Source organism: Pimephales promelas, chromosome 6 (assembly GCF_988280905.1).
Source record: "Pimephales promelas chromosome 6, fPimPro1.hap1.1, whole genome shotgun sequence".
Taxonomy (NCBI): domain Eukaryota; kingdom Metazoa; phylum Chordata; class Actinopteri; order Cypriniformes; family Leuciscidae; genus Pimephales; species Pimephales promelas.
The window spans coordinates 33,396,432-33,421,052 of NC_142774.1; the positions used below are offsets into that span (position 1 = coordinate 33,396,432).

Here is a 24,621-nt window from a genome sequence, read left to right on the forward strand (position 1 = left end):
CCACAGAAACTAAACATAACATAAAAACCTGTTCCTCTCTCCATCTTCACTGTCGTCCCTCCTCCTTTATGCTTTCACTCCTCCATGAGAGATACGAGACCGGTGCATCTCACAGGTCTCGTTCATTATCACTCACGCCACCGGCCTCTCGCCGCTCTCTCACGTCCCTCGGCCTCATCCTACTCGCAGCTTGCAAAGCATATTAAAAACACCACATGAACATACAATATTTAAACCTTTTGATTTAAATATCAAATGATTTGTACATTGTACAGAATTGTACAGAATTCCAATGCCAGCCGTTTATCGGTTATTCAACAATGAAAAAAAAAAAAAAATACGACTTATCAGGTAGGCCTATATCAAAAACAAGAAGTCATTAGAGAGATTTTGCTATAGAGAAGATTGTAAGAAACAGGTCTTAGTGTGGTAAAATCATTGTAACGCATGGCCTCTCATGGCTTATTGCTTTATAATGCCGTAGTTTCCTGCTGTAGATATTGTGTTAACTTCTATTATACCGCCTTGACAAGTAAACGCCAATTAGTGTATTTGTTCGCAGGCATGCATGTATGTGCTTGTTTTGTTTAGAAAGGGCTTTGATATTGCATTATGAGAGCCATTATGAAGCAATTATCAGATTTTCAAAGAGAGACAGACAGTAATGAGTTGATGACTTTGTCTTCCACTTCACTCTTTCTCCCTCGCTCAAATTTAAATTCCTGTCATTTATTTTCTTCCCTCTCAGATAAATTGCTTGTCACAGCACATCTGAGTTTGTCAGATAATAAAACCCTCTTTACATATATTTCCTTATATATATTTCCAGAGAGGAGCCATTCTTTGATCATTAAAAAACAAGAGACAATTTATTTTTTGTCCTTTCAAAAAAGTTTAATGTTATTTATTATAATAATAATAATATATATATAATACATATAATGATTTATGTTCTATTGTGTGACACTGAAAACTGGAGACTAAAAATTCAGCTTTGCCACCACAGGAATTGAGTTACTATTTAAAATATATTAAAATAGAGAACAGAAATAATATCGCTTATGAGCATAAGAGACTTTCAAAAATCAAATTTTCTCTTTTTATTTGACCATCTTTTTAATGTATGTAATGAAGGCAGATTTATTATATGAAAGTAGAATACTGTAGGTATTTTATTTGCAATTTATCAACATCAGTATTTGTTGGACAAGACTACAGTTTGATATTTTTGTATGCTATAGTTCCTAGTAACAAGTGACCTAAGAGTGCATTATCACATTTTATTGGTTGATAGATTCATTGGCCATCAGAAAATTAATTCTGATGGTGAATAAAAAAATCCTTTTGTCAGTGTGTGTGTGTGTGTGTGTGTGTGTGTGTGTTTCAGAGAAGGTGTTCTACAGTATTCATGCAATCTTGATATGGATTTTGGGGCCAGTTTGAAACCATTACTCCCAGCAGCAGTGAGTGGTTTGATTTACAGAAAGATCTTGGGATTTTTCCAGAAAACCCATTATCTCTTTCGCACGGACGCACTCATGCACACACACACACACACACACACACACACACACACACACACACACACACACACACACACACACACACACACACACACACACACACATACACACACAAGCAGAGCAACAGATTTAATCTCACATTTATACATTCTCTCTCTGATTCTCTCTGTCTTTCTTGCACACACATGCCCCGTGTTGGACTCTCTCTTGCAACCTCCTATAACAGTGGCTTTTATATGGATTTCATAAGTCCAGCTGATTCATGAAGTGAATAGTGCATGCAGAGATCTGTTAAGAGGAGAGATGGATCAAAAAGACAAGCATTTGGAGAGTGGATTGAAAGGCTATTCTCATCAGTGTTAACTTAATGCACTGCCGTAAAAAAAAGCCGTTTTCACATGTAAAATCACTCTTTGTTCATTGACTTCACACATCTGTGGAAAATGAATCCGAGAGTAATGTCATGCTGTTGTATAAAAAAAGTATTCCATGAGAAATCAAAGAGCAAAGATAACAGAACGAATCTGAAGTGATTAGTGATATGTTAAAATAATTTGTCTCTGAGTTTTAGGAATCAAAAGCGTTCTAATTAGTTTTCTGATGGGTTTATTTTATGCTTTGCTTTCTTCTGTACAATTGGTGACAGTTTTTTGATGGTGACTTATTATTATTTTTTTAAACAGGGGAAGTGAAAGAGGTAGTTTTATAACAAATGACAGTGTTTTAAGAGATATGGAAATGATTACAATTAATTTGTTTTTAAATCATTATTTTTATTCATACTTTGTGCTTTCAAAACAATAAATTATAACCTGAAATGTTGATGTGTCTGTGCAAGAGTTGGTAAGATTTTTTTAAATGTTTTTAATAGAAGTCTCTTATGCCAACCAAAGCTAATATATATATATATATATATATATATATATATATATATATTAAAATGTAATCTACTGTATTCCTATGATGAGAAAGCTGGATTTTCAGCATAATTACTCCAGTCTTAATGATCCTTCAGAAAACATTCAACATTTGCTGCTCAAGAATTATAAAGAAATATATATATATATATATATATATATATATATATATATATATATATATTTATATAAGAATTATGTTTCTTTCCTATTATTATCAATGTTGAAAACAGTTGTGATGCTTAATATTTAAAAAAAAAAATCTGCAATACATTTTATTATTTATTTATTTATTTTTCAAATTTCTTTGTGGAATAGAAAGAACAGCATTTATTTTCAAATATAAATGTATCATTATATCTGTTTCATTATAAATGTCTTAACTGTAACCTTGATCAATTTAATCTGTTAATATAAGGACAAAATTAAATCATGCTTTGGTATTTTTGTTATAAAATAAACAAAAACACTAAAGATTTAAGTTTTTTATGCAGTGAACATGACACAAGTAAGATTTAGTTTTCATATGTTTTGTTTTCATTTAGATGCACAGAAGGCTCTCCTTTCTCTTGCTTTTCTTTCTCTTCTTACAAAGCTTGTCAATGAGTGTGTGCAGTTTGCATGTGTATGTGCACGCGTACACTTACTTTAAGAGGCCTCTCAGTAAAGGCGGAACGCAAGATGATGCACACATTCTTAATCTGCAGGTGGTTAGATACTGCAAACCTGTTGCTGGCTGATGAAAACAGTCACGCGGTACAAAGTTACACAGTGATGGGATTTGTTTAAAGAGAGACAAAACCGTGTCTCCTCAGAGAGAGAGAGAGAGAGAGAGAGAGAGAGAGAAAGGGGGGGGGGGTAGGGGGGGGGGGGTACACACACACTTATACTCACAAACACACACAGACTCCTCGGGGGGACCTGGCAGGAGGCCACTCAGTGAACAAAACACACTAAGTGACATTCGACAAGCCTGAGGTAAGATTTTGTACACTAGAACATGGCAGGCAAATGGAGCAGTTCACCAAAACAAGACCATTGGGAGTGAGTGGCAAAAGAGAGGCCTATTTGTTTCACTTGAGCTCACTGTGTCCTCAATGAAATTGTGACGTGAATGCATGGCGAAATACAGGCAAAAAGTCATGTGATTCACTGTGTCCCGTTGTTGCTGGGACAGGCTGATTACCCTGTCTATGAGATCAGTCATGTTCACAACCAAACAGATCAAAAAGACGGATTAATTATGGAGTAAACAACTCAAAAGATTCTGACATTATCATGTTTAGACACATCTGAATCATGACACATGTGTTTACGGAGGATATGTTGACTAATGGCCTTATTTACCTTCTCATCTATCCAATCGTGTTCTTATACTAGTAGTATAAATTTACAGTACACATGTCTGTGTTTGCAGATGCTGATGCCTACATTCACCTCCATCCTCCCCACCACCACCAGGATGGTCCCTTCCCATACCTCGCAGGGGGTCAGCTGTGCCCCTGTCTTCGTCTTCAGGTAGGAATTGGATATTCTGTACCCTCAGATTGCGCTCTGCTTGCTGGGCTGTTAATAAATGCATGCTTGTTGCGTTATTTTGCCTCCCATGTCTTTCTAGTAGAACTAACTTTAGACACCAAATTGGAGATTTGTCAGTCTTTAGGTCTAATATTAAAATATGCATTCTGACATTGTTAAAGTGGTAGTTAAAACATCGCTGTCTATGCAGTTGAAAGGCAATTTTAAATCAGTGTTTTGTGACTAGAGAAAACACAGAGAAGGGGGCTGTGGCATTTTCCTTTTTACTATCATCATTGTAATTTGTAACAACACAATACAATACAAGCTATTTGAAAGTCAGTGAGTTCAAGAGAGATGAAATTTAGTTAACCAGGACTTATCACTAATTGTATTACTCTGTTTGTGCATTCCAGACAGGATATTAGTGTATGTATCAGTATGGATATTTGTTTCTGCAAGCTATAAGTGATTGTCTTTATGAGTGAGTCATTCGATACAATTGAAAAAATAAGGAAGGCCATAAGTGCCACATTAGAAGAAAAATGTGTTGGTTAATCAGATTTAAAAGATAAAGAGTCATCATTTCAACTTTTAATTTATGTCAGCAGCCATATCACCCTGTAGCCTAAGACTGGTTGCCCAATGAAGCTAAGCAGGGCTGAGCCTGGTTAGTACTGTACCTGGATGGGAGACCTCCTGGGAAAGCCAGGTTGCTGCTGGAAGAGGTGTTAGTGAGGCCAGAAGGGGGCGCTCACCCTGTGGTCTCTGTGGGTTCTAACGCCCCGGTGTAGTGACAGGGACTAAAAAGCATCATCCTCCGGATGAGATGTTAAACCGAGGTCCTAACTCTCTGTGGTCATTAAAAATTCCACACATGTTGGATATCCTTTGAAAAAGAGTATAGGGGTGTAACCCCGGCATCCTCGCCAAAATTTGCCCCTTGGCCTCTGTTTATCATGGCCTCCTAATCATCCCCATACATACTAATTAGCTTCATCACTTCAAGCTGGTGTGTGGAGGGTGTTCTGGGCGCAATATGGAGAAGAGGGGATAAAAAAACTGAGCTTGAACACACCGAGAGGTATGGAAGCTTGTTTCCGCCATAGAATGAAAAATATAAAAGGTAATTGCGACTTTTTATCTCACAATTCTCACTTTTTTCTCACAATTGCGAGTTTACTTCTCACAATTCTGACATTATTTCTCAGAATTGCTAGATGGAAAGTCAGAATTGCGAGATATAAAGTTAGAATTGCATGATATAAAGTCACAATTGCGAGATATAAAGTCAGAATTGCAAGATATATAGTCAGAATTGCATTATATAAATTCGCAATTGCGAGATATAAAGTCAGAATTGCGTGTTATTAAGTCAGAATTTCAAGATATAAAGTCAGAATTGCTAGATATAAAGTCGCAATTGCGTGTTAAAAAGTCAGAATTATGAGATATAAAGTTAGAATTGTAAGATTGAAATTATTCTGAGGGGGAAAATTGTAATATTTTTCCCCTTAGAATTGGCCTGATAAGTCGCAATTGCGAGTTTAAATCTCACAATTCTGATAAAAGATGTCAGAATTTCGACATATAAACTTGCAATTATGTGTTGTAAAGTCAGAATTGTGAGATGTAAACTCGCAATTGTGAGAAAAAAAGTCAGAATTGTGAGATACTGTAAAAACTTCTGTCTTCGTTTGTATTTTCAATGGCATATTACACACTCACAAGAATACTTTATTACTTGAACGAAGTAAATATACATTAATAAGCACATATATTTTTGAAAGAACTAAGTGTTTTTAGCTAAGAATAAACTAAAAGAGTTACACAGTGTAGCTTTAAGAACCCTTTATGCTAAAAAGGTTATATAAAGAGAAATGTCTCAAATAATTGTATAATACTTTCATGTTTAACAGGTTTTTTTTTAATAAAATAGGCTATGTTTAGCCTGTTTAAATCATAAATAACATACTCATGCATAAACTGGGAATCCAGTCAGAAATTGCATTTCACACACTTCCTTTCACTGTTCACTGTTTCACTGTCATTAGAATGTTTACTTTATAGATTACTGGACTGCACAGAAATGGCAAAGTGATTTTGACTTCATCATAGGCCATCAGCACATAGCATCTTCCTCCCTGAACATCTAAAACAACTCTGGTCTTGTGTCTTTATTTGTGGTTTCAACTGAGTCCCATGTCGTGGCAGATGCACCACTTGCTGTGCAATTTGTGCCTTGATATATAGCCAAGCATGAAGTTTAATGAGTCTGGATCAGATCACAGCTTTTCTCTTACACTGAAACTTTGGGACTTGCAACACCAACACTCCCCTAGTATCAAACACTTGTATTCAAAAACATACATACACTAACAGCTCCTAATGATCTCCAGCAAAGCTCAGCTCACTTACTCTGTTTAAAAGACACATAAAGGCAGTAAACAAGGAGAGTAACATCTCTATTTACTTCATGGATAAACAGATTTGTTTTGCTTTTTTCCTTCTTCTTCTTTAAATGCCTTTCAAGGCCTAAAGTATCTTCAACAACCTGGAAATGTAAATGAATCGCTGATTGATTGTGCAGCAAAGTGGATTGACTGTTAAATAGTTCAACATTAACAGTTCACAGTAACATAGAGTAATGAGTGACAGTGGACCCAAATCGATTGTGGGATTAGAGTCTACAGAGTATAAAATGCAGTGTACTTTACTTATGATCTATAATTGGCATTTGAAGGGGTAGGACTGTGATTGGTTTATGGGATTGTTGCCACATGAACAAGGTTTTTGCACACACACAAAAAAAAAATCAATCAATCAAACATAAATTACATATTATAACTAGCATATAAAGCAAATAAAACAAATTAAGAAACATAAAACATAAGAAGAGTGAATTTGAATTGAACTGACCACACCTACAAGTAAGTTGCATCTTATATATGTCAATGAAAGTGAAAGGGCCATTGGTTGACTATTTTGTGTAATCAAACACTGATTTTTTTATTATTATAAAGTTCAGTAAGAAAAAAGAAAGAAAAAAATGTTAATTTGGCCATGTCTTGAACAAAGTGGCACAATCCATAGTGATTTTCTGGAGGAAAATTAAACGGCCTAACCTTTATCCAGAAAGTCAGCTGAGCAAGACAAATAAAGTGACACTTTCCGCTGTATCTTTGAAGCACTTTCTTTTCCCTCATTCCCTCCTTCGAAGTGAAATAAATACAAAGAGAGAGAAAACAGATAAAAGTGTGACAGGTGTGAAAACAGACTTGGAGTAAGGGAGATTGAGGGTGTGAAAGAGATTAGAGGAGCGGATGACGAATGACAGAAAGTGAGTGTAAATGCTGAAGGAGCAGAGAGGTTGTACTGTATGAAACGTCTGACAAGTGCCCACACTAAAGGCCAAAGTACTTTTACATACGCGCAAGCAAGGGTCAGAGTAAAGTGTGCGTGACACAAATTTCGCATAAAAAAAGTACTTTACTGTCGTGGCCGAGAGAGCTCAACACGCTGCAACTAAAGAGAAAACACAGGCATATAGAAAAAAAAAATGCATTCAAATAGAAAAAAAACGCACGCAAATGGAAAAAAAATGTGTGCAAAAAAAAAAAAAAAAAAAAACACCTGCAAATTAAGAAAACATCATCAGTTACACATGTGTTCATGTTTTTTTTTTTCTATTTGCATGTGTTTGCTTCAGTTGCAGCACATTGAGCTGTCTTGGCCAACGTACTTTACACACTCTGGCAGATTTTTGGTCGTTTTTTTTTTTGTTTGTTTGTTTGTTTTGTTTTGTTTTTTATCTAAAAGGTGGCAAAAATTCCCTGGGGGAGTTGATTCACAAGGTTGAAGAAAAAACGTATAAACAGAACTGACATACTCGAGCTACATCACCAATGGAGGCCTACATAGAGATTGCACGAGGAGGTTAGACAAAGAACCTCATTTGTGTCGAACGACTGTGTACGTATGAATCAAAAAAAGTATACTTTGCAAGGCTGTGTAATCAAATGTACACATATGCAAGCATGCACGTAAAAAACACAGTATACTTTCTGCTATACATTCATGGTCTGATCACAGTCAAGATGTAATTTTTTAAGTCTGTTCCTTATAAGGCCATAAAGGAGAAGAAAATCATAACTTGTTCTGTTCAAAAGCTCTGTGGACCCGCTTTACATATTTTACGATGCAATATACTGGCACCATTGAACGATGACACATCTGCGCTTAAGGCAGCTTTTCTGACTGATGCGACATGTCAATTCAATTCACTTAATTCAATTTCAAAGGAAACAAAAGACAATGCCGGTGATTCTGAATGATGAGGCTGTATTTAAAGAGAAACTTTACAGCAACTTTATGAAAAAAAAATATTACATTCATTTTCTACAATTCGCAATCAACTAAGTCAAGTCAAGTCATCCTCGTTTATATAGTGCTTTTAACAATGAATGTAGATTCTTCCAAAGCATCTTTACAGAGATAAACCTATAATTCAAGGTAACAGAGATTGGTTTGGTTTTATAGCGGTACTTGAATAATGTTATTTCCAGCTAAAGTTAGTTTTGATTGATTCACTTCCGTTGAAATAATCATTTGTTATTAAATTAATGGCCGCTAAGACGACACCGTTCTCTCTAAACGTTCTCTGATAAACGCTGATGGCATTCACATGCACATTAAGAATTTAAATTATGTGTGTTTGAATATATGTGTGCAGGTTTGTAAATCCCTATAAACCATGCCTAAACAAACTACTTGTCTTGCCTATACATTATGATACAGAATTTTATTTTATTTTATCACTTCAGGGCAGGTATGCGAAACGAACTTTCGGGTAACCACAGGGTAACAAACAATCAGATGCTTTTTTCACCCATCCCATACTTTTCATTAACCTGACATGCTTTACTGTACATCCATGCTGACATTCTTAGAGTATATTTTAAAACCAAAATCCAAAATAAACCAAAAAAGGGCCCATGTCATTTGCAAGCTCTTAACCCAAACCACAATTGGGGGAATAAAGTCACAGAGAATATTTTAAAACCACAATACATGATAACATCAGCAAAAATCAACTGAATAATAATTCCTTCAAACATAGACCACTTCCACCTCTTTCAACCTTTACTTTTCTGCTGTTTTACTTCTGCTCTAGCTTCCTCAAGAACCTCAGCATTGCCGTATTGCGAGTATTGTTTGCGATTCTATGATAAATTGCGTATGATGCTCCTCATTTGCAAGCTGCTTTGGATAAAAGCATCCACTAAAGGACTAAATGTAAATGTAATGTAAATTTATTCAACTATTCCAACATGGCCTATAAAAATATATATGCGTTTACAGGACCAAACAGAAAGAAATAAAAAAAACATTTTAAACCTAATCTGAGCTAAGAAAGCAATGCTGATGATAACATTACTGTAAAATGAACTGGAATTTGTCTTTCCTCTTTTGAATAGATGAAATTATTGTGTGACTAGAAACCCATGTCCAGGGATTTTACCAAAATGGCCACCGAGTAAAGAGACTTGCTTCAAAAAGCCATTGGTAATAGTCTCTCTTTTTCTGTCAATACACTATCAGCATGACTCATATTACCAGTATGATGGCACTTTCAAGCTTGTACTGCCTTCATTCACTTTTAAAATAGATCAAGACAACTTGCAGTGATGTACAACAAGGTGCTTTTTATGCGCCGCTGGAGATCATGGGGAAAAAAAGGAGCAACACACTCTCTCTCTTTGTCTCTGCAGTCATTTGTCATTGCCATTGTTTTGATTGACAGCTGGTACGAATGAGTGAGAGCTCTTCCTGTCCACCCACCAATCAGCCACCTCCTCCAAGTCCTCAACATGATGGCCGAGGGTCGGAGGTCACTCTCATGCTCTCAGTGAGTGACTCTTGATGAAGACGCTGATGGAGAGATGCAGTTCCTCTCCTCCATCATCTGTCTTTCTCCCTGTTTTTCAGCCTGAGGTCCTTCCACCCGCCACACAGCAGACCATCTATCTACCTGTCCGCGGCCACTACTAATCAAAGCTGCCAGCTGCCCCATAAAGCTCTTCACATGGAGAATGCATTTTGTTTGTGCGTAAGAGATAAATTAGAATTAATGTACTAATGTAATGTATCAAAATTAATAAACGTAACAAACGGACGACATTTGTTTTACCCATGTGCGTGCATCAGAAAATGGTGTTGTAGCCTATGTACTTACATTTACGAGGCGTTAAATCATGTTTAATTTGGACTCTGTGCATGCTCTTTGACGAGGACCCCATATACCTCCATTATATGACTGACAGACAAGAACGGTTTGACCTAAAAATACACTCTCAGAAAAAAAGGTACAAAAGCTGTCACTGGGGCTTTACCTTTTCAAAAAGTACACTTTTGTACCCAAAGGCTGCATATTGGTACCTTAGTGGTATTAGCACCTAAAATGTACTACATATTAACATTTTAGGTGCTAATGGACATATTAACACTTAAAATGTACATATTAGCACCTAAATGGACATATTAACACTTAAAATGTACATATTATCACCTAAAATGTACTTATTAGCAACTCAAATGTACATATTAAGACCTAAAATGTACATATTAGCTCCTGAAATGGACATATTAACACTTAAAATGTACATATTAGCATCTAAAATCTACATATTTATTAACACCTAAAATGTACTTATTAGCACCTGAAATGTACTACATATTAACATTTTAGGTGCTAATGGACATAAACATTAATAATGTACATATTAGCACCTAAACGGACATGTTAACACTTAAAATGTACATATTATCACCTGAAATGTACTTATTAGCAACTAAAATGTACATATTAAGACATAAAATGTACATATTAGCTCATGAAATGGACATATTAGCACCTAAAATGTACATATTAGCACCTGAAATGTACAAAAGTTTATTTTTAGAAAAGGTACAGCCCCAGTGACAGCTTTTGTACCTTTTTTTTTTCTGAGAGTGTATCAAAATTGGAAATACTGTGGAGACAAAGACCCCTACATCTTGGATGCCCTGCTAAAACATATTAAAAAATTAGATTCAGTTCAATTTACGTGAACTATCCCTTTAACATGCCTTAGACTGGTGTACATCTTGAGACAAAACATTGACACTGACCCAATTTTAAGATATGCCAGGGCAAGTTGCTTTCAGCTTAAACATGCTAGACAAACAATATAGATATTTTTTTTTAAATTGTACTTATGTCAATATAGTTGTGAGAATGACAGGGTCATCATTTGACTTCTGCATATTTTGTATAATCAACCACTTTTTTAAAAGTTTTTATTACTCTTATGTTCCGAAAACTAAAAAAGAAAGGAAAAAATAGATTTAGATTGCATTGAAAAAAGGTCATTTTAAGATCCATCTGTCTGATTTATTATTTATTTAAATATAGTGTGTTGTATCTATGTCAGCGCAACACAAACTAGAGATACAGGGAGATTTTGTGTTTCATCAGTTAATTCATTAGCGAACTCACGGCGATAATGTCACTTCAAACGTGACATTTTCATTAACAGCATCACTCTTAAGCCGGTCTCAGTGAGGCGTTCAGCACACAAACACGTTAGTAGGCTAAGTAAACACTCGGATTCCTCCCATCACAGTCCTGATAAACATACGATGCTTAGCAGTCTCCCATAAGAGTCAAGAATTCTAATTAATACAGCTTACTCTTTAAAGAATACACATACTCTCTTAATGGCTGTACCCAAATACACACTCACAGTTCTGGTGATATGCTAGCCCCCAAGTGTGAACAGCCCTTAATAAAAATGTTAATTGAATCTTAGGAAGTCTCTAGGCCCAGGTTTAGCCTGATTCTCCACAGCCTTCTCTCCCGTGCACACACACACTCGCACACTTCACAGCATTTACACAGGCACTCAGCTGTTTCTGTGAAGGCACAGTCATTAATTTTTATCTGTTCAGACGGACCAACTGTAACATCACAAATCTCAGAGAGAGCAGGGATGGGATGGGTAGGTTGGTGAAGACCTGTCATCATATGGTAGAAAGACCTTTTTTCACTACAACCATGTTTTTTTTAATATAATAGTTGGAAGGATGTTCCAATTTAGCTAATATAATCCCATTCAATTATATTAGGACGGTTTAATTTTTTTGTCTCTCAGGGATATTCAAGTCTCTAGTATGTTTTTTTTGTTCTCTTTTTTTATAAAACGGCATTAATATCCTATTTTAATTTCTTAGTTAAATAGGATAATCAACATGAAAATATGATGCTTGCGTGTTGTGGGTGGTTTCCAGCTTGTTTTTTTTTTTCAACAGCAGTTGTGAGTTGTGTGTTTATTGAACTGGCCTAGGTTAAAAAATCCCAAAATGTCTGATGTGATTTCCTATACTGTTATTAGGTGTATTTTTTAAGGAAGACAGTCATGTTAGTTGTGTTGTGAAAAAAATCTGTTCAATAATATACCTTACTCACATGTTTAGTAATACAAACATCAGAACACAATATATTTCAGATATTCGGATTTAAAGGTACACTATGTAGTTTTTAAAGCATTTTATTAGCTAAAATCAATGTCTTTATTCATAAATATGTCATCATGTAAAGACCTCCTCCAATGATCTGCCAAGAATCCTTGTAGCTTCTTGGTACATAATGGCTGCCGTAGTTGCAGCACACATTTGAAAAAGCGAAGCACAAGAGAGCACTATTTGTTTGAATGCAAAATACAATTTCATGGCTAGATGGGATATGTTCGTACGCAGTGTACCTTTAAGGGCCGTTCAAACCTAGGATGATAACCATAACAATAAAAATGTTGTTTTATGATACCACAGTACACACCACAACTATAACTTTAATAACACAGTCACCATGATTTTTTGCTCCTGGATCATTTGTTGACAATGCAGCCCATGCTTATAATAAACAGAAAGTTATTGTGGTTTGGACAGTAATATAGTTATCATAGTTACTTTATAGTGATCATTCTTGGTGTGATGGGCCTTTAGACAGCAATTATTTGTGCAAGTATGAGTTCTAAATCAAAAAACTTTAATAGTTAGTAGTTTTGAATAATTATTCCATTCAAAAGTGAATAAAGGCCACATTTAATTTGATATGATTGGAGGGTTCACCAGCCTGTATCCAACCCTGCCTCTTCAGCTAAATCAGCCTTAACAAATCCATTTCTTATGCAAATAACTTGTGCTCTATAATTACCTCCTAAGCGCGATCATACAAAAAGCAAAAGATGACACTTTTTTTTCCGTTTACCGTGGGTACAATAATTAATGATAGCACTGTTCTTTCTTGGGGCAGATATTTGTGATAATATGGTGACAGGAATATGGTATATTAAAAAAAAAAAGAAGAAACAAAAAAAAACACAGCCTGTGAATTATAAAATACAACAGAGATTATTAATTATGATTATGATTAACAGAGCTAATTAAAGCACATTTAAAATGAACACAGGTTGAAACCAAAGGGCTGTACATGTAATGTAGTATAACATAGATTTATGAACAAAACATTTCAGTATAATGAAAGTGAATGAGGACTGAAACTAAAAATCTTTTTAATAAATCAACTGAGTTCAAAAAACAAAACCATTTCATGATAGAGTCAGGATTATTTTTTGTTTAGTTGTATTTTAATTCCTTTGTGTTTCAGTTAAACTTATAGCCTCGATTGTTTCTTAGTTAGTCTCCTTGGTTACTGATTACATTCAGCTGTTAATCATTATGTTTCCCTGTGTATTAAGACTCCCCTTTCCATTCAGGTCATTGTCAATTCTCATCTGTGATTCAGGCCCCGTTTACATGAGAACGCTCGCTGGTGAAAACGTAAAAATATTTTATCGGATGTGCCTTTCGTTTACACGGCGACAGCGTTTTTGAGGCTTAAAAATGCAAAAAAGTGAAACCACCCTCCAGAGTGGAAATCTTAAAAGCGCTCCACCGCCGCGTTCCCGTGTAAATGGTAAAAACGCAAAAGTCTGCTTGGCAGTGAAGGTTGTACGCAGGCGCGTGGACTTGGTGTTGTTGTAGTATGCACTCCTAGCCGCCTGAAGTGCATACTACATTGGATTTCACACACTTTGCATCACCATTTGCACGTGGATTTCCCACACAAAACGCTCGTCTAAACGCAGAATAAAAAGTGATGACGCAACGCCACTTTTGCGTTTTCTCTTCAGAATCGTTTCCGTGTAAACATAGCCTTAAGTGTTAATGTGTGGATTTCTCCTTGCATATATTCTCTGTAGTAACAAAGAAGCTTAATTTGGAAGTTTTGCATCATTTATTATTGACGACAATATACGTGACAAAAGAACCGACCAAAACGAATTATGAAGGACTGCTTCTTCCAAAACAGCCGGACGCTGGAAGAATATGTGGAGGACAGCTTTACAAGGAAGCACAATGTAAGCCTGAAAGAAATTTTCATGAGCGTTTCTGGAAATTTCTTGTTCTTCGTTGTCCTTTGGCTAGCGTTTTGAGTGAAGCTGGTCAAACTGGCAGGCGAATCGGCGAGCTTTCGCGGGTTGAAGAAGGCTTAGGGACCCGCTGAGTACAGCGCTTTTTACGGAGCGGCAGGAAACGCAGATGAAATTATGGTCCCCGTTGCTAAGCGTGGCTCGGCACGAGCCACAGGAACGAGGCATATTTAAAAAGTCGCTGCTCTTTTAGATAGAGAGAGTGTGAGTCACAGCGGCAAACACACACTCAGCAGAGTAAAAGGATGTAAACGGCAGAAAGCGTAGCAGATATGGCGACTAAAGGCGACGAGATGAAGGCCAGCGGCTTCAGATGCAAAGGATCGTCCCACAAAAAGCTTTCTCAGATGGCGCGGCTTCTTCACTCAGGATCCAGCAATGCGTGAGCTTCACTGAAGAGATGAAAAATCAGATTATACCAGCCCATCGAGCTGTATTTATAGCCCCAGGACAAACCTGTATCGGCGGGAGGTGACGTAGTGGACGCGAAGTGCCCCCATTGGAGCCACCAAGGACCTCTCTCGACAGGAACCTCTCGTAAGAGAACTATGTATTTTTGACATTGACTAACTTTCACCTCTTGTTAAAAATAATATCATACTGTCACACAGAGAGCTTGTTTATACTGTTGATTAGGTTGGAATACGTACTTGTTAACTATAAGTGCGCTTTTCCATATTCGTGCCCTGACTTGTCAATGACACTACTTTGAAACTGAGTTTTATGTATCAACATCCATATGAATTTGTATGCAAGCTCCACTCGTAGGTGTTTGTATGCAAGATGTTGATATCATTTGCCTTGCCTGGTAAATAATTTCTTCAATAGAAGCACAGCAGCTGAGTTGGAAATGAGACAGGTAAAAACTGCATCCCTGTGTATCCTCCTGTACACATCCAAGAAACCTCACTTTGGTGTGACACCTGCAGTCTTTCATTTAGCAGAACTCACCTTGGTAATGGGAAAAGATATCCACACACACACACACACACACACACACACACACACACACACCATTCAGGTTGACATGAGATAAATATGAAAGAATCCGGGCCTGGCGGCTTGCTGCAGCTTCCAAGCAGTGAGTTACTGCTTTGGCAGTCTTTCACCACAGAGATTTTCCCTCCTGGGGAGTGTGTGGAACCCCTGACATTGATAAGTCCTTACAGAAAAACTTCACAGTGATGTAAAATAAAATTAGGCATCCAGTTTGGGTCTGCAAAAAATAATCCTACCGTAGATATCTGTGTATATGCGTGTGGACCCCAAATGGTAGAGTAATTGAGCGATTGACTAGATGCTTAGAGGGCAGATGAATCCCAGTAGGAGCCGGATAAACTCACGATGCACCCTGTTTATCGTCCTTTTTTCTTCTCCTATCCTTCACTTTCCTTTCAGATCGATCACATTAATCTGTAATTTTTCCATCGCAAATGAGAAAAAGCACCAAATAACAAAACAGTGACTGTGTGTCATATTTTGACCATTACATTTCATTTGGGCATCAATAGAATATAAACAAGTGGAGGGAAATCTTGCAGAGAGTCAGCGTTTAAACATCATTCCAGAGAGAAGTGACAAAGGAAACCAGACATAAAGTGACAATCCTCTTTGTGACTGAGAGAAAGAACGAGAGAAACAGAGTGGGAGAGGGAGATAGAGCGATATGGAGAAGCGACACAGTGTGTGGTTGAAATGCAGATATGCGGAGGAGTTTGCTCATTTCTTCTTTGAAAGTTGTGAAGTCAGAGCTTCTGTGAAGTTCTGAGGATTCATCACACTCTGCAGACATCTCAACCTTGTGTAGGAGAAGAGGAGATATCAGATGATCTGGCTTTTCTGGAAGTCACTTTTCATCAGCCTCAGATGGCGCGTATATCAAACAACCATCAGACGGTATAGAAAAGAGGGATTTCACATTCAAAAAATGTTAAATTTCATCTCACTAGGTTACGATTGAGAAGGTGAAACTTCTTACGGCTTTCTGAATATCACTCAGATGTTCAAGATATCTTCCTTGACTTTAAATGTTAATATTTACAATATTAAAATAACGCCCACATGTAAGTGAGCCATTTGTGGGTCTCCCCCTGAAAAAGTGTAAGCTGTGGCACTAAAAAACATTGCTTTTTTATTACCTTGAAATGTACATTCACTGCATGCTATACCATGACATCTAATATTGACAAACTGTGTATCATTACATGGATTTAAGGATTAGTTTATCCTGATAAGCTCCACACAGCAGCATTGAATTTTGGAATGGGACTTATTGTTTTTTAACCAGTGCAGATAGAAGAAGTGTTTGGGTTATTAGTGGTGCCTGGTTATTCTTGCATAGTCAGACCTTCAGACTGATGGCAGAAGGTCTAGACTCCATTGTAGCTTTTATTGGCCAAGGACACCCCAGTGTCACCACCCCTTTACTCTGAGCTGTTCATTGCACAGTGTTGCCATAGAAATGCATAGTGCAATCAATAACGAAATTAATCTGTAGCAGTCAGGTGGTACAAGTCAGAGCTCTTTAAGTTGTTTACATTCAGGGGTGGAGTGGCAGTCGGGAGAGTCGGAAGTTTCCCCGGTGGGCCGGTAGTGTTTCGAGGCCGCGAGAGCCGGTCTGATAAAATGTATTCATTGCAAGTTTGCCATGCGTACTTGTGAGGGGAATTTTTTTTTACATTTTCGATAACGGAGCGTATATTCGCATATTATTGTATATTGTATCCAAAAGTTTCCTACGCCCCATGAGGCATCAAAAGTGGGCGCGTCTTCCGGTTCAAAGTAAACAAAGCGCGATTTGACATGCTTGACACTCGTTCGTTCAACAGTTGACAGTCATTCGAAGTTATAGCGATCCAAACTAGCTAACGATGTGGGAACACAACCTCAATGAAATTAAAAAGGGTGAAATAACAGTACCTTTACCGTCCGCAGTAGTTGATTGGCAGTATTATAATAACATTATTAATAATCAATACTCATCAAGGCATGGTGACAGACAGTTGTGTGAGCTGACAAACAATTAAAATAAAAAATACACACTTAGTCATTGTGCTTTGGAGTTTATTCAAAATTATAAATGAATGTGCAACTTGAATACATTAACTGGCAGATTTGGTATTCTGTCAACACAGGCTTTGATCCTGAGTTTAGGTTGAACATCAGTAGCGAACAGCCAATCACATGCTGATAGAGTTTATAGAATATTAAGAATTTAAACAAATGTACACAGGATGATTTGTCGTCTTTTAGGAGGTGATGGAAACTACAGTCGTTGGCAGGGTCACTCTGATTTCGTTTTCAACTTATGTTCAAAACAATCACATTTAAGCCACTGAATTAGTTTAGTCTGGTTATACATACAACCGCGAACAGCACATGTTGTCCCTGAGCTCCGTAACGTCATCTCTCATAAAGATTTGCGTCTTTAAATAGTAAAATAATTCTCTGAAAAAAAGCTAGCCTCTTCGCTAACTAACACACCAAATACCATTGGAATGCTACTTCCGCCGCCTCAGCGGAAGTTTCGCCCACTTTATTTTTTACAGGAGCGCCCCTCGGAAACTTGTGGATATTTTTTAGCAAAAAGACACCAGTCACAAAATAGCTACAGTGGTGTAGGTTGTAGGGCGTGAAGCGCTTAAAAGCTGCTTTTGATGTGCTCAACCCGAGTTCGAATCCGCCTTTTGCCGAACTCTCTCTTCTCCCTTTACCCAACACATATGAGATGTAAAATGTATAACCTAACATTAAGGTCTCTAGCGTTATATTTTGGCAACGAACTAAAATTGAAACCATGATATGCTGTCATGGAAGCTGTCTACACTGGATGTGACAAAGTAACTGTTGCAAATCCATTTATCCGTCCTATGAGAAGTATCACAAAGTGCTTAGAGTACATCATTAATAGATCGAGGCATCAGTTTACTGTTGGGAATTTGTTGTGTCACGGCATCATTGATAATTATGTCTTTTGTTGCATCGTGCCGTTCACGTCCAGTGTAGACAATGTGTAATTATATTGTTTCATTACAATTAAGGGTGATCTATCCTTTTAATCTAGTTATTAATGTAATTGGTATAGGTTTTTTATATGTATTTGGTCTTGCTATTGGCACAGAAATTACACACTTCACTTTTAAGAAACCACAACAGAATGATATTGGCTACAGTATGATGTGAACAAACTCTTATGTGGATAATAATTTGCTTTCTGCATGCTCATGGGTAATTGCAAGGAACACTGTTTTGTTTACCATTCACTGTTCTGTTTGTTTTCCTGCAGCACTACATTTGGACAAATGAGGGTATTCACTGAGCAGATAATGCTCAAAAGGTCTCGCTTAAACATGATGACAGTCATTATGGCTTGAAGTGCTGGACATAAATGATTGTTTAAAGTACGTGTTGAGAAATGTGTAATTATAAGCACATTTACAATGGCGATCTTCTTCATATGGTGTGTTAAGATACAAATCAACGGCACGTAGTGTTTAAAAAGTAATCCAAAGCTGCTAATGGAGTGTTGAGTTTACAATTGACCGCTCTTTAAGCATGAGTGCATTTTAATGGTTATTTAAGGGCAAAAAGATACCTTGACAAGCAATGTGATGAGCTGACAATGAAGTTTAATGACACAGGTGATCATTGGCTTTTTCAGTTAAGAATTAGATAATCAACAAACTATGCTCTTAAGTAGTTAATGCATTATTTGCTATGCCATGTTCAATGACATATAGATAGTAGATGTCATCAGATTATTGAATTGTTAGCACCACATTTTAATATTTAAGACAACTAATGGCTGTCCATTGACACAAATCTGAAGCATGGACACATAGATAATTTTTTTTTTTTTTTTTTTTTTTGTAATAAAAAAAAAAAAAAACATCTGCCAAGTTATGCCCAACATTCAAAGCAAATGGAGATATTTTATTTTAAAGAAATCAATTTCTAAGGACTACAACAAACGGCTAAGTTTGTTGGATAGGAACCGTCCGTAGCTTTTTGCAAGAGTTACTTTTTTTTTTTCAGGAAATTAATGACTTCTGGTCGTTTCAAAGCCATTTTGGAGCTGATTTTAACATTATTCTCTTATTTTTAGTTAATTCCAAACCCCAACGAAAACTCCAAGTCAGACAAAGACAATATAACTTTTGTCTTGTGCTAGGAGTCGGAATAAGATGAGAGTCAACATCGGGAAGGCTTTCAACAAATTGAGAGATCTCCGTTGTGCTCTAGGGCTTAAACGGATCCTATACAAAGTAATAACCTAAATTGTTCATGAACGTGTTTCCATAATAATACAATCATAAGTGGATACAGTAAACATATAAAACAGTGCGTAGTCCATGAGCATGGTTGCAGTTTTGCTTGTCTCCAGAGGGGGCGTAGTTCTGCGAAAACTCAAATACTTGCGCTATACACCTTTAAATATAAAACAAAAGAAAAGCAGAGAAGTGATAAGTCCGTGGAAAAACACACGGGGAGACGACAGGGAGAAAGCAAGAGCTCGTGCTCGCAGGACAGTACTGGCAATATTTGGAGGTTACTGAGGTGTGTCCAAAAAGTCGCTAAAATTGTCGCTAGCCGCTTTTTTTTTTTTGAAAAAATGTCGCTAAAGGGGTCTGGAAAGTCGCTAAAAATAGCGCTAAGTTGGCAACACTGACTACAACAACTCTTCCTCTTCTCAACATGGACTGCGAGTTCCCGGGGGCAGGGTTTATGTAAATTGTGGGGTTAGTGATGTCTCTAACCTGGGAGGAAGCTTGTGTAGTTCCTACCAGCCGTTTGTTGTAGTCCTCAAAAACAATCTCTTTAAAAGCAAATATCTCCCTTTTCTTTGAACTTTGAGTGTTGTAACTTTGCAGATGTTGTTTATGCTTGAACAGCAACATTATACAGTAACTAAAGTTTGACAAATAAAATCATAATCAACCACCCCTTTAAATAAGTAGGCCTACAATTGAACCATGAGGGAATTCTTTCCTTGTGTCAAAAAACATTCTTCCATTCCCACATTTCAGAGTCAGTTGGCCTGTTTCGTGAATACTGCATATCTGGATATCGTACTCATTGGCTATATCGGTTTATGCAATTAGTAGGGGGGTGCACATATTTAGAGAGAGTGTAAACATCCGAATGTGTTCGACCTCGTTATGTTCCAAGGTTACTTGCTGGTTACATCAATAGATGTGCTTTTTAAATTTTAAGGAGTCGATCGTCTCTTTGCCTCTCATTTTAAACAGATAGAGTTATTTATGATGAGAGGGATTTTTTTAAGCTCTGAGGTGCTTCATTAACACCTTTTTTACCCATTTTTGTCTCATGACTGTACACACATTCACACTATCTAATTTCACACTGCCTCAATTACAAATGTCAATCAGCTTGTTTTTCTTGCTGTCTAAATACTTAATGGTTCCTCTAAGGTCAACATTAAAAACAGGGGTTTCGATAAAGGTACTGTAATTCATAAACCGCACCTCCAGCTCTTTAATTTCATTGTCCGCTAACAGATTCTTTTACAGGTACCCACGCTTCCCTCCTAATGGCCAATTAACCGCCTCAATGGGGGAGGAGAAGGTGTCACAATTTGATTGTTTGATAATTTGTCAACGACCTTAACTGCCTCAACATGCACTTGATTGTTTTTGTAAGGGATTTAATGTATAAATCAGCTTTATTTAGTTACATGTTAACATTTTCATCAGTATTCAGCGACCTAATTATGAACAAGGAGTTATTCATGAGTTCAGTCCACTTCCAAAAAATTGGCTCATGCATTTAATGAGGACATTACAGCTGATTTTTCGGGACTGATGACGTATTGTTCATGTAGCTTTGGTCTGCCGGTCCGTTCCAGATTGACGTGAACTTTAAAGCTGAGGCCGAGTGAATTCTCAATTTCCTTTTGCTGTAACTGTCCTTGCTATGAGGAAATTAAATTAAACATTTTATTTCAAGTAAAATGCAGTCGCCACATTTACTCAGCGTTCTCTCTCTTGCCCTTTATACCTCCACACCTTGTGTTAATTAATCTAGTTGTGGTATCCCGAGCAATAACTCCCTTGTTTAATGAGATGAGCTGCGTGTGTGGTTTTATTGTTCAATGGGGAGCAGTGAGCCATATTTCCAATTTGTCCTCTCATTACGATGGCAAATGTACATGGCTTCAGTCATAGGGTGACAGTAGCAGGCACTGAGCTTGAATAACTCTTCCGCATTAGAAGTTAATATCTCTTTCCTTGTGACAAGGGATGGTTATAGTCCTACGAGGCTGCGTGAGCGCTGGTTGAGATGCCGTCTACATGTCAGACTCACTCTGTCACAGGATGTTGAAAAGATACAGTACGTTCCTATTCAATTCCAGTGACTGATACATGACAGTTCTCCCTCCACTGTAACTAGCAGGGTTGTGCGCCATTCACTACTGAAATGCAAATAATACTTTTTTACATTCCAATTCAGTTCTTGAAATAATGTAGCAGAGAGGATGGATGTATATGCATGTAGATGCTTCAGTATAGTTTTCAATACATTCAATTGCTTTTATTCACATATAATGTATATCAGTCTCATTCAGTTTGTAAGATTTCTGGAAGAAGTCTCTTATGCTCACCAAAGCTGCATTCATTTACAGCAAAAAAAAAAAAAAAAACAGTAATATCATGAAATATTATTCATATTTGAACTGTTTATTAGTATATTTTAAAATGTAATGTATGAGCTTTAATCAGCCATTCCTCCAGTCTTCAGTGTCATTCAGAAATCATTGTAATACTAACAAATTCTTACTATCGTCAATGTTGAAAACAGTTGTGATACTTTTGTGGAAACTAATATAAACTTTATTCATGTAAAGTCGTTGTCACTTTTGATCAATTTAATGCATCCTCGTTGAATAAAATTATTAATTTCTTTAAAAAAATGTCATATTATGTCTACATATCAGGCAATAAATATACATAGTTGATTAGTATCCAAACATTTGAAGTTAGTAACTTTTCAAGAACATTTCCATGCTTATGAGGAGATCAGATCAAAGCAGGATTATTATTTTTTTTTTTCATGTCGACAACCTGCATTACCCTAGGCCTTTTGACATACAAATGTCATATGGAGGGAATGACACAACTATCCTCATTGTGCCATATTGCTTTCTCTGGTAAACATTATGATGACGATATGTTTCTGTCAGAGACAAGGCAATGGGTTTGCAATGTAATTTCACTGACATTGAAATTTTCTTTGTTTTTTTCTTTGCTTTCTTTGTTTGTTACAATAAATGGTGAGTGCTGTGATCTAATGTGATTGTGCTTGTTTTCATTTGATTGTAGTTGATAATAATTCATATAATTCAGTAACACTGCATCTTATGATTTATATATTTTTTTAAATCACTGAGAAATGAAAAGTAAATATTACACTTAAAGTGTCATTTTTTTAAAGTAAAATTGTAGTTAAATTAACTCTACAGTGTGATCATATTACTCTTAACAGTGCAATTAAACTACAGTGTTAAATACTTTTACACATTTCATTGTTATTTTTTACACAATATTGAGTAGAATTAACTCTAAAAACCTGACACTGACCAAAGAGTTAATTTTACACTGATTTTGAGTGGGACCAAATGTTATCTGAGACAGAGTCAATTTCAACTCTATAGGAGTTAAATTAACACTTCAGTTTTTACTGTGCTCCTCAAGCCATTCTATGTTTAAATTACTTTCTTCTTAAGCCAAACACAGTTGTATTAAATAGCGCAAAAAGCGCATCCATCCATCCATCATCAAAGGTTTTTGTAGGAAAAATATCCATATTTCTAGGGATGGGCAACGATTAATCGCGATTAATCGTTAGCAAAATAAAAGTTTGTGTTTACATACTATATGTGTATGTAGTGTGTATAATTAATTTGTATATATAAATACGCACACATGCATGTATATATTTAAGAAATATTTGCATGTATATACTTTATATATATTTATACATAATTAATATTATATATAAATATAAATATTTGACATATTAATAACACATTTTTCTTAAATATATACATGCATGTGTGGATATTTCTATATACAAATTAATTATACACACTACACACACTTATATTATGTAAACACAAACTTTTATTTTGCTAGCGATTAATCGTTGCCCATCCCTATTTATAACTTTATAAACTGTAATCACTTGCTTCCGGCAATGGCCGTATGCACTTCGGTGGAAGGGTGACCGCTGACCTGATGTATGATTATGATTATAGTTTATAAAGTGTTAAATTCCAGTTTTCTGTAGTCAATTCAACTCACGAATGGAAAGCCTATTGAGAATTTTACCCGACTTGGGCAATCTAGTTTACTTGGCCCACACACCATGACAAATGGGCATGCAATAGTTCACAGCATGTGTCCTTGTAGGGTGTCTTCACTGAACACTGTCTCTCTTTGGTTTTCCAAAGTCCTCTTCGTCCTCAGAGCCCCATTATTTTCTGATGTATAAGAGACTGTCGCAGTGAGGCTGTGAATAAGTTTTCTCTTTCTCCACATGTTTCAGGGTGACACAACACCGCTGTACCTGCTCTGTGGAAGTGTGTGTTTGTTTCCTGACTTGGAAGCAAAGAGTTTGTTCCACATCGCCCTAGGAGATGCCTGGGGAAAGGTATGCGTGAATGTGTGTTTTTGCATGCGTGTTTGTGTCTGTGTGTGAGACGCGTCAGCAGGGTTCTTTAGCAATCTGACTTTGTGCTGGTCCCCTGTCAGTCGCTGTGCTTCATGTGAAGAATGCCCATGCATACTGATTTACCCATTCACTCCATCTCGCTCAGTCACTGTCTCTCTCCATCCCCCCCACTTAATTTTATCTGTCTATCATGCTCTCATTTAACCTCACCACCTCTCCTCTCCTTTCAATTATTATTCTCCCATTTTGTCGTTCTCACTCTATTTATATTTAGTCTTTTTCTCTATCGCTGAGCTCTCGTTCCGTCTTTATACTTTCGCCTACCCACTGTAAACCCCCTTTTCTTTCCATTCTCTTTCTCTAGTTTCATCATTTTTATCCTCTCTCGTTCTGCATCCCCATAAAGACTCTTCATTGCCCAAATTGCTGGAATCGCCTTGC

The 24,621-nt window shown here is 36.7% G+C and overlaps 1 pseudogene; it reads left to right on the top strand.

Annotated features, from left to right (window-relative positions):
- Window positions 1–24,278, top strand: part of LOC148978757 (uncharacterized) — a 54,348-nt pseudogene extending 30,070 nt beyond the window's left edge.
- Window positions 24,279–24,621: the final 343 nt, after the last annotated feature.